Raw genomic sequence first — 9665 nt, 5'->3', positions numbered from 1 at the left:
GTGAGGATTATTCGGTGTATAGATTATGAATGGATGGATGTTTATAATTTCAATGCACCTCAATATGGCAGCTATCTTAAATTTCGTCATGCACCATGTTTGATGATAATAAAGCATTCTATTCTATTCTATTCTAAGCACTGACTGAATTCTCCTGAGCAGCTGCACAATAGTGTCGTGTGTCCCCCCCCCACCACCACCACACGCCAGCTATGATGACGCCAGCTTCATTATAAAACAGAAAAAGGAGAAGTTTACCTCATGCATTGATTATGGCAAATGTTTTACATAATGCTTCCACATTTTACACTTTAGCTTGAGCAAACTGTGAGCTTGGGCAACTCGAGTGAAAGATGGATTATGCAGTAATAGAAGAAGAACACGCAGACTCAACTGTTGCACATGAGAGAGAGAGAGAGAGAGAGAGAGAGAGAGAGAGAGAGTGTTCCTTCTGATATGTATCTGGCCTTATGTAAGCGCACAACATGCATTCACAGCTCAGAGGGTCTGTTCAGAGGGAATGCCTTAAAGTACTTCTTTTTGAGCAGCTAGTCCAGCAAACTATGACCTCAGTTCTGCCTCTGTGACTTTTTTATTTATATATTTGATCTAGGTTGAAAGTCACTGTTGTTTTGTTACAAGACAGACTGTACCTATTATTTAGTGCCTTTTTAGAAGCACCAGTAATGATGGCCACTGTATACAGACACCTAGTTGTTTACTCTATTCGCACTTAGGATAAGGTGCTCTGGAAGGCAGCACCTTATTTTATCTATCTGTCTTGAATTTATTATCATCAGTGTGTGCTGAAGTTGCCAAGTAGTTGTTTCAGTATGGTGGTTTGGACACAACTTGTGTTTCCTCCCACAAGAACTAGCTAGAAACTGAACGTCTCATTTCTTAATCTAATCTCATTCTCTTTCATTGCTCTCTCTGTATCTCTGCTTCAGTCTCTCTCAGAGGTCTGATGTTTCCTGTCTGCGCATCCTCACAGTGGAGTGACCTACTGCCTGCGTTGACAGTGACCAACTCGCACAAAGTAGGTGCTTTATAACGGCGCAAGTTAATCCTTTGGGCCTTTCATCAGGACTAATTAAAACTAATACAGCCGTGGTATCACAGCTGTCTATGTTTCATGAAAACAGGTCAAAAAATCCATTCAGTTTGACCAGTGTGGGGAGTTGAACAGCCACTTCTGAACCATATGTTGGCTACATTTGTGCCAAATCTGCTACACAGTTTAGTTTATATAAAGTACAGTCGTTTTATTGTATTTTGTCCAACTGCTTTTGAACATTGGGTCCAAAAGTCTGAAACCGCCAGCGAAGATTTGAATAAAGTGTTGAATTTCTAAGTCAGTATCTTTCAAAAATATCTTTACTCTTTTTGCTTTGCTGACAGCAGCTCTCGAGCTGCATGGAGTTCTCAAGCTTGTCTTAACCTGATAAGCCTTGTTATCCGAGATGATCTGATAACTGTCTGAAGACCTTCTTGTCAGGAATGTGTGCTTTCTCCATCCATGACAGCACTAGTTGGGCTTCTTTGGTCTTGAAGTCGTCGCCCCACCCCAAGACTTGGAAATTCCCACCACTGTGTTTCACTGTGGGTTTAATGCACTGCAGTATGATTCTTTCTACTATTCATCTCCTTACATACACTCTTCTTTTACTGCCACAATTTCAAGAAGCAATACAACTCCTTTTATACACAAGTATCAACATGGATAATACCACAAATTTGCTTACATTTGATTGCTGACCTGATAATAGAGCAAAATCTGAAGTTTTTTCGACTATTTACATGTTGGAACTTTTTGTGTTTTTAAACATTCCGACATCCTCAAATTTTCTGATCATTTCAAGGCTCACAGGAAAATAGATTTCTAATGTGGTCTTGGACCTTACTGTCAATATGTTGTAAAAATATGTAACATGGTGGTATTCAAAAAAATTTTACCTTTTAAATAGATTCTCTGCATTCTTGCTTCAGATCTCCTCTCGTCTCACAGGAGTTCAGTTTGCCTCGCTGTGAAGACAGTTGTATATTTATGTACAGTTGAAACCAGAAGTTTACATACACTGTATAAAAAGACATCTAACCTTTTTTTTCTCACTGTCTGACATTAAATGTGAATAAACTTCTCCTGTTTTTTGGTCGGTTAGGATTGTCAAAATTATTTCTATTTGATAAATGCCAGAATAGGGAGAGAGAGAATTGTTTTGAGTTTTTTTAAAAATTACTTTCTTCAAAGACAGAAGTTTACATACATCTCTTTAGTATTTAGTATTTTTGCCTTCAAACTGTATGATTTGGGTCAAACGTTTCGGGTTTCCTTCCACAAGCTTCTCACAATAGTTTGCTGTTCTCCTGACAGAACTGGTAGAACTGAGTCAGGTTTGTTCGCCATCTTGCTCCACACACCTTTTCAGCTCTGCCCACAAATTTTCTACAGGACTAAGACAGGGGCTTTGTGATGGCCACTCCAAAACACTGACTTTGTTGTCCTGAAGCCACTTTGTAACTAATTTGACGGTATGTTTAGAGTCATTGTCCATTTGGAAGACCCATTTGCACCCAAGCTTTAACTTCCTGGCTGATGTTTTGAGATGCTGCCTCGATATTTCCACATAATGTTCTTTCCTCATGATGTCATCTATTTTCTGAAATGCACCAGTGCCTCCTGGAGCAAAACACTCCCACAACATGATACTGCCACCCCCGTACTTCACAGTTGGGATGGTGTTCTCAGGCTTCCAACCTTCCTCCTTTTTCCTCCAAATTTAACGATTGTCATTATGGCCAAACAGTTCGATTTTAGTTTCATCAGAGCACAGGACATGTCTCCAAAAGTTAAGGTCTTTGTCCCTGTGTGTATTTGTAAACTGTAATCTGGCTTTTTTATCTTGTGTTTGGAGTAATGTCTTCTTCCTCTCTGAGTAGCCTTTCTGCCCATGTCGGTACAGGACTGGTTTCACTGTGGATAATGACGCTCTCTTACCAGCTTCAGCAGCATCTTCACAAGGTCTTTTACTTTGTTCTGGGGTTGATACTCACATTTCACACCAAAAAACTTCATCTCTGGGACACAGAACCTTCTCCTTCCTGAGTGATATTGATATTGATGGTTGGACATTCCCATGGTGTTTATGCTTCCATATAATTGTTTGAACAGATGAATGTGGAACCTTCAGGCATCTCTAAATTGTACCCAAGGATGAACCAAACTTGTGGAGGCCCACAGTACTCCTTCTGATATCTTGGCTGATTTCTTTAGATTTTCCCATGTTGTCACAAAAGGAAACAGTGTGTTTGAGGTGTGCCTTAAAGTAGATCCACAGGTGTGCCTCCAATTAACTCAAATGTTGTCAATTAACCTATCAAAAGCTTCTAAAGCCATGACATCATCATCTGGGCTTCCCCAAAAAGTTTGAAGGCATTGTAATCTTAGTGTATGTAAACTTCTGACTTTGAAAAAAGTAGTGAAAAATTCTCTAAAAAAGTTGTTCACTCATTATTCTGGCATTTAGCAAATAGAAATAATTTTGGTAATCCTAAATGACCTTAAACAGGAAAAGTTTAGTCTGATTTAATGTCAGACAGTGAGAAAAAAAAAGGTTTTGTCTTTTAAACAGTGTATGTAAACTTCTGGTTTCAACTATGTATGGAGAGGGAGCTAAAGAGAAACACACACACGATCATCCTCTCCACTCAGGAGATTTGAGTTTTTTTTTTTTTTCTTACACTACATATCATTTTCATTCTTGCGGCCCTTATCAAGCTAATTTCATGGAGCATCAGGCAGCTGTTAAACTAAACAGCCAGATATGTTCCCCAAGATTTCATAAAGACTAAACCCAAGCTAAAAGAAAAGTCAATATTGTACATTTATTCAGACAGTGATATCACTGTGTTCATGTTGTGTGAGAGGGAAACTAATAATTGAAAACACACTCAGGTTCACGACTTTGGAGCATTCACACTGTGGGACAACTCAAGATGACAGCAACCACGCTTGTCTTTTCCAGACTTCTTAATCAACTAAGACACAAACTTCAGCAACATCATACTTCCTAGCAAGAAAATTGCCTGTTAAAAGCACCATTAAGGGTTTTGACACAGGAGTCTAATTTGAAAAGTGTCATAATGTTGAGCTGGATATGTGACAGGAAAACTGTCCAGTGTAGCACTGTGTCTATTAATCTTTACTTACATTTAACTATCGCTGCGGGAACATTTTAGCGCCAAGTTGAAAAAAAAATCGGAGCTTTCATCCAAATGTAATGTTCCCAGTTGTAAAATCAACTTAGATGTGGATGTGAACACTATTGACTGTGCCAGTGGGAAACTAGTAATGTTGAAATAATGTGATAAGTGATATCATGGTGTAAGTGTTATAGTGGTGTAAGTTGTGTGTTGACTTTAACAAAAGATTAGCCAGGCAGTGATAAAGAGTCTTTTGAAAATATGCTACACAATCAACAAGTTTTTTAAAAAAAGTTTTCCCTTCTCAACTTACAGAAACACTTTGCGAAGATGAATGGTGTAAAAAATGTCTCGTGTATCCTGGATCAGATAACATGCACCTTTGACTACCTGACCTAGTTCTGCATTATGGTTTTTGTCATAGATTTGTCACATATTTGTGTGTCTGTAGAACACAGAATACATATAGGGTGATAAAGCTCTTTGAATCCTTTTGTATTATGTTGAGGGAAAAAAAGCCTTTTGTAGCTAAAAATGTTCCCTAGTCAGTGAAATCTCTCTGTTTACTTTCTCTTGCCTGAAATCTTTTGTGTCTTCTTTTTACCCTTCACATGTTCGCTCTTGATTTCATCCCCGTTTCTGTCGTCTTCGGCTACCTGGCTCCACAGCTTCCAGTTTTCTCGGTGCAATCTCCTCTATCAGATCAAAGGACGCCCGTTAATCATCCTGTGAAGGGTAAGAACCAACGACTGCCTCCCATGTCAACACTTCTGCCCTGTTTACACAGACAAAACAGCACGTCTTATCTGACCCAGATTTCATTCCAACATGTAGAGTCTTGTACGTGTAGGATTGAGATTTTTAGCATGCTGTAATCACACGAAACTCTACACATACCAGTGACCGCTTTAGAATTAGTGGTAGGAAATGAATAAGCTAAACATTTAATTATAAAATGTAGCTTTAACACATCATCTACACACATATCTTCCTCTGAGACCTGACTCTTCTCCCCTCCTGTGTAGTCTTGTGCAAGCAACAACAGACAGACAGACAGACAGACAGACAGACAGACAGACAGACAGACAACAGGAAGCTATAATTATTTTGGTAATAATTAGGCTTACAGTCAGGTCCGTAATTTTGCCTCTGTACACACACAACCACAATGGATTACAAATGAAGCAATCAATATGTGATTGAAGTGCAGACTTGCAGAGTGTAGACTATAATTCAATGGGTTCAACAAAGACTTACTGTTCAGGAGTGACAGCCTTTTTTTCCCCACACAGTCCATCCATTTTGAACGGCTCAAAGGTAATAGGACAATTGAGTGATGGCCAGTTTTATAGCCAGTAGTGGCCTGTTTCCTCATTGTTACATAAAGAAATAAGAAGAAAAAAGTTCTGGAGTTGATTCTAAGTGTTCAAAAAATGTGTTGATACAAGTGAAGATGGGGGAAAAAACAAAACCGACCTACCAGAGAGAAACTTAACTCGATTGACACATTCCTAAGAAGTGAGGAGTTCATTTGGAAAAACAGATAACTCAATTTTCCGTAGATTTAAAACTTATTTTTTGTTGTTTGCTTGAGATAATATTAGTCAAATTGAAGTTGAGTGAATTTGACTCAGTAGAAATGACATGACAAAAATAGAGATAACTTAAATTTGATTTATGTTATCTCAGGTAGACGATGGAAAAGTTGGTTTTCTGTAGGTTTGTGAAGATGGAGTTATCTGTTTTTACAGATGAACTCTTCATAGTAATAAACTAGCAGGCTCAGCAGCACCGAAGGGCCTGGAAGACAGTAGAGACAACAAAGTGGGTTCTTTCTTTTGTGAAGAAAAACAACTTCTCAACATCAAACCAAGTCAAGAAACCAGACAAGGAAGTAGACCTATCATCGTAGGTGTAGCATCAACATAGAGAGGATTTTCTACAACATGCAAATCGCTGGCAACACTGAAGAACAGAAACTTTGACTAAAACCATCCAGAAATCATTCAGTTCTGGAGAAGGATTCTTTAGACCAGTGGAACCAGATGAACTTGGAGAAGGAAAGGCACGGATCATGATCCAAAGCGTATCACATCATCTGTCAAACATACTGGAGGCGGTGTTATGATATGGGCATGTATGGCTGCCAATGGAACTGGATCACTGGTGGTTGTTGTTGATGTGACTGCTGATAGAAGCAGCAGGATAGATTCTGAAGTTTGCTGAGCTTTACTTTCTGCCCAGATTCAGTCAAATGCTGCAGAACTGATAGAATGGACCTTCACAGTGCAGATAGACAATGATCCAGAACATTAAAAAAATGGAATGTTCTTCAATGGCTGAGTCAATCATCTGACTTTTCACAAACTGAAGACAAAACTGAAGGTAGAAAAACCCACAACAAGCAGCAGCAGCTGAAGATGGCTGGAATAAAGTCTTGTCAAAGCATCTCAGGGGAGGAAAGCATTTGGTGCCTTTGAGAATCAAAAAATGGCTGTAATTCCTCAACAGTTAATACAGTGCTTATGTTAAACCCCTTGAATGAAAGCTGGAAGTCTGCACTTTTTTGGAACCTAAATATTTATAGATTTTTCACTAGAGGCCTAAAGTTCACCATTTATATTAATTTCCTATTTTAGCTAGAAGCTTTGTTGTCGTCACCTTACGGATTTTGTATGAAAGAAAATTGCCTGTCTATTGTTGGATTATATGGAGCCAGAAATGTACAATACAGAGCTTAGTAGCTTGGCTTAAAGACGAGTCATCATGAGACACCTTTTCCTTCTTTTATTAATGTCCTAATAATGAATGGAGCCAGTCATGAAAAATCACACTCACTCTTTATCCCATTACAGAAGTCACAATATTGTGTAAGTGCATGCTGACTCATATCTAAACTTCGTGGGAATGTTTGTGTCTAATCAGTCGTGGGATGCCAACTTTAAAACAATCCAAAGGTGTGCGTGCGTGCAGAAATGATCACTCAGCAGAAATGCAGTAATGTAGTCAAAGATGAAAATATATTTACACGTTCACATGTTGTAGCAGTAGTAAAGCACACACAAAGGCCATGGTGACTATTTACATAACTACACCTGCAAAACATGGTTATGAACATTTCAACTTGTGTGACAGTCATACAACTTCAGTCGTACAACTTTAGTTTTAAAACCCACATAAGATGCCTGCGTGATTGTAAGTGGGCTGGTGGCCACATTTTTACTTTTCCTGTGGATTAAAATTTAAAAAGAATGAAGCTTCTTGGCTGTCTAGCAGAGTTCATCTGGGTCACAGACAAATAAATGATAAATACTGCAAAAATGTACACATCCATCATTGCACAGGTGAAATTTACACAACTGTCTGACAAAGTAAACAAAAACACCCCTGCAGGGTGTTAGCATTTAGTTTGCTTGTAAACTCCAGCACTGTATCATTTGAGGCCATACTTTTTATGACTGTTGGCTGTGTGTGCCTCTCTTTACTTGGTAAATATTTGCTGTGTTTTCACGTTGACTTACACGTTGTCAGGTGTACAAGTGTGACATTTGCAGATCTAAATATTGATGCGTGTTGAATAATCCTCTTGTTTGTGACCCTGTGATCAGAAGTATTCCTTGAGATCTCAGACTCAATTAAAACCATGCATTATAGTCAATAATTCTTTTTTTTAATAAAAAATAATAATTTTACAAGAAAGTTTCAGAATATTCCACAACACAAGTGTCTCAGTACAACGTTACAGTGTTTCACCTTTTCAGACATGTCGTGGCAAAAAGTAGTCAGTGTAATGCAACACAGACTCACCAGACTCCAGCTCATTACATGAGTCTATTTATAGTCAGACAGTGAACAAAAGACATAACCTCACTCCCTGCATTATTCCCATTGATGACATCATCAGGATGAGGGAAGTCATTCAGGTGACTTATGAAGGTCCAGCGGATTTTCTGTGAGTAATTCTGGGTAAAGTGTAGTTCAGTCTGCTTAAAGTTGTGACTCATGATTTATACTGTAATTCAGGGAAATTTTACACTTGTGAGATGTGACTTTGTGTACTGGATTAATGGCTGATGCTCCCAACACAGTGAGGGACAGTTTATCTTAACCTTTTCATAAATGTATTTACAAGAACTTACTCTGGACAAAAAGTATATACATAGCAATTACCCCCTCACCTCTATACATACAGTATGAACAGTTTTATAGCACAATATTAAATCAACAATAGTAGCCATCTTCTTTTTGTAAAAATCTTCTGACCTTGTTGCTAGGAGACACATTACCAGGACAAAGAGTCAACACCACGGCTGAATATTTCCACCTTGAATCTGCGGTGTACTGATGACAGTCTCAGAAACATGGATTCAGACTTTCAGAGTTTCGAACGTAACAAACTTAAGAGACTAATCCTATGCAGGGTGGGACTCTATCATCGTTCTTCTTCAGAATCGATTTCTAGGTTCAAACATGTATGATTAAATTACTCCAATATTACAGCTTGCCATTGTTTAGCCCGGAGTAGCTTTACAGTGTTTGAGCAGGGTTGTAGGCGAGCTGGTGTGCTTGAGCTGCCATGAGTAGGGAGAGGTGAGTGGAGAGAGAGGCAGGGACTTCATAGATCCCAGCATTCTACAGCATAGAGTTATATCTAATACAATTTCAAGAGGGTTGATTATTGTATGATTATTTTCATGGGAAAAAATTCTAAACATTAAACTTTGACACACAGAGGTGAGTTTCTAGGAGTTAATTCAGTGTCAAGAGAGGGACTTAAGGTCTTATGTAACAGGGGACAGACTATGGCCTATGGACTATGCATCTGTTCTAGGGTCAGCTACATCCAGTCGTCCTCAGATGTATTCATACCCTTCCATTAAAGAAAAGGCAAAATTCACAATAGTCACTCAAATAACTAGAGATTGAAAGAAGTAATAATAGATACAAATTTGCTAAATTATAATTTAGTGAAATAAGACATTGCTTTTGTATTGTGGGTGAAAAGAATAATAAAAAAAAAAGAAAAAAAATGGCCTGGACAAATTAGAGCACTTTGCTGATGAGCAGTGGGCTAAAAATCAAAATACTTGTCAACAGGTGCAGAAGTCTGATGGAGAGTTACAGAAAACACTTGATGCAGTGATTGGCTCAAAGGGTTGTTCAACAAAATATTAGTTTTTGGGTCCCATCATGCTTGTTTGCTTGTTATTGTTTTTTTTTTGTTTTTTTAAAAATATTTCTGTTGAACCACAATTCAAAAGCAATGTCATGATTTTCATTAAATTTTTTATTTATTATTGCTTTTGTCAATTTCAACTTATTTCAGTGACACCTGTTTTCTTTAATGGGAGGGTATGAATACACTTGAGGATGACTGTACAAACATAAATACATAGATGCGTACAATTGATTCCCTTAGTTTGGCTTTTTCATAAAAATGTGTTTGACAAGCCTTTTTCTCA

This window comes from Stegastes partitus, unplaced genomic scaffold, assembly GCF_000690725.1.
Source record: "Stegastes partitus isolate 25-593 unplaced genomic scaffold, Stegastes_partitus-1.0.2 Scaffold239, whole genome shotgun sequence".
Lineage (NCBI taxonomy): Eukaryota > Metazoa > Chordata > Actinopteri > Pomacentridae > Stegastes > Stegastes partitus.
This window is presented reverse-complemented; position numbering follows the sequence as displayed.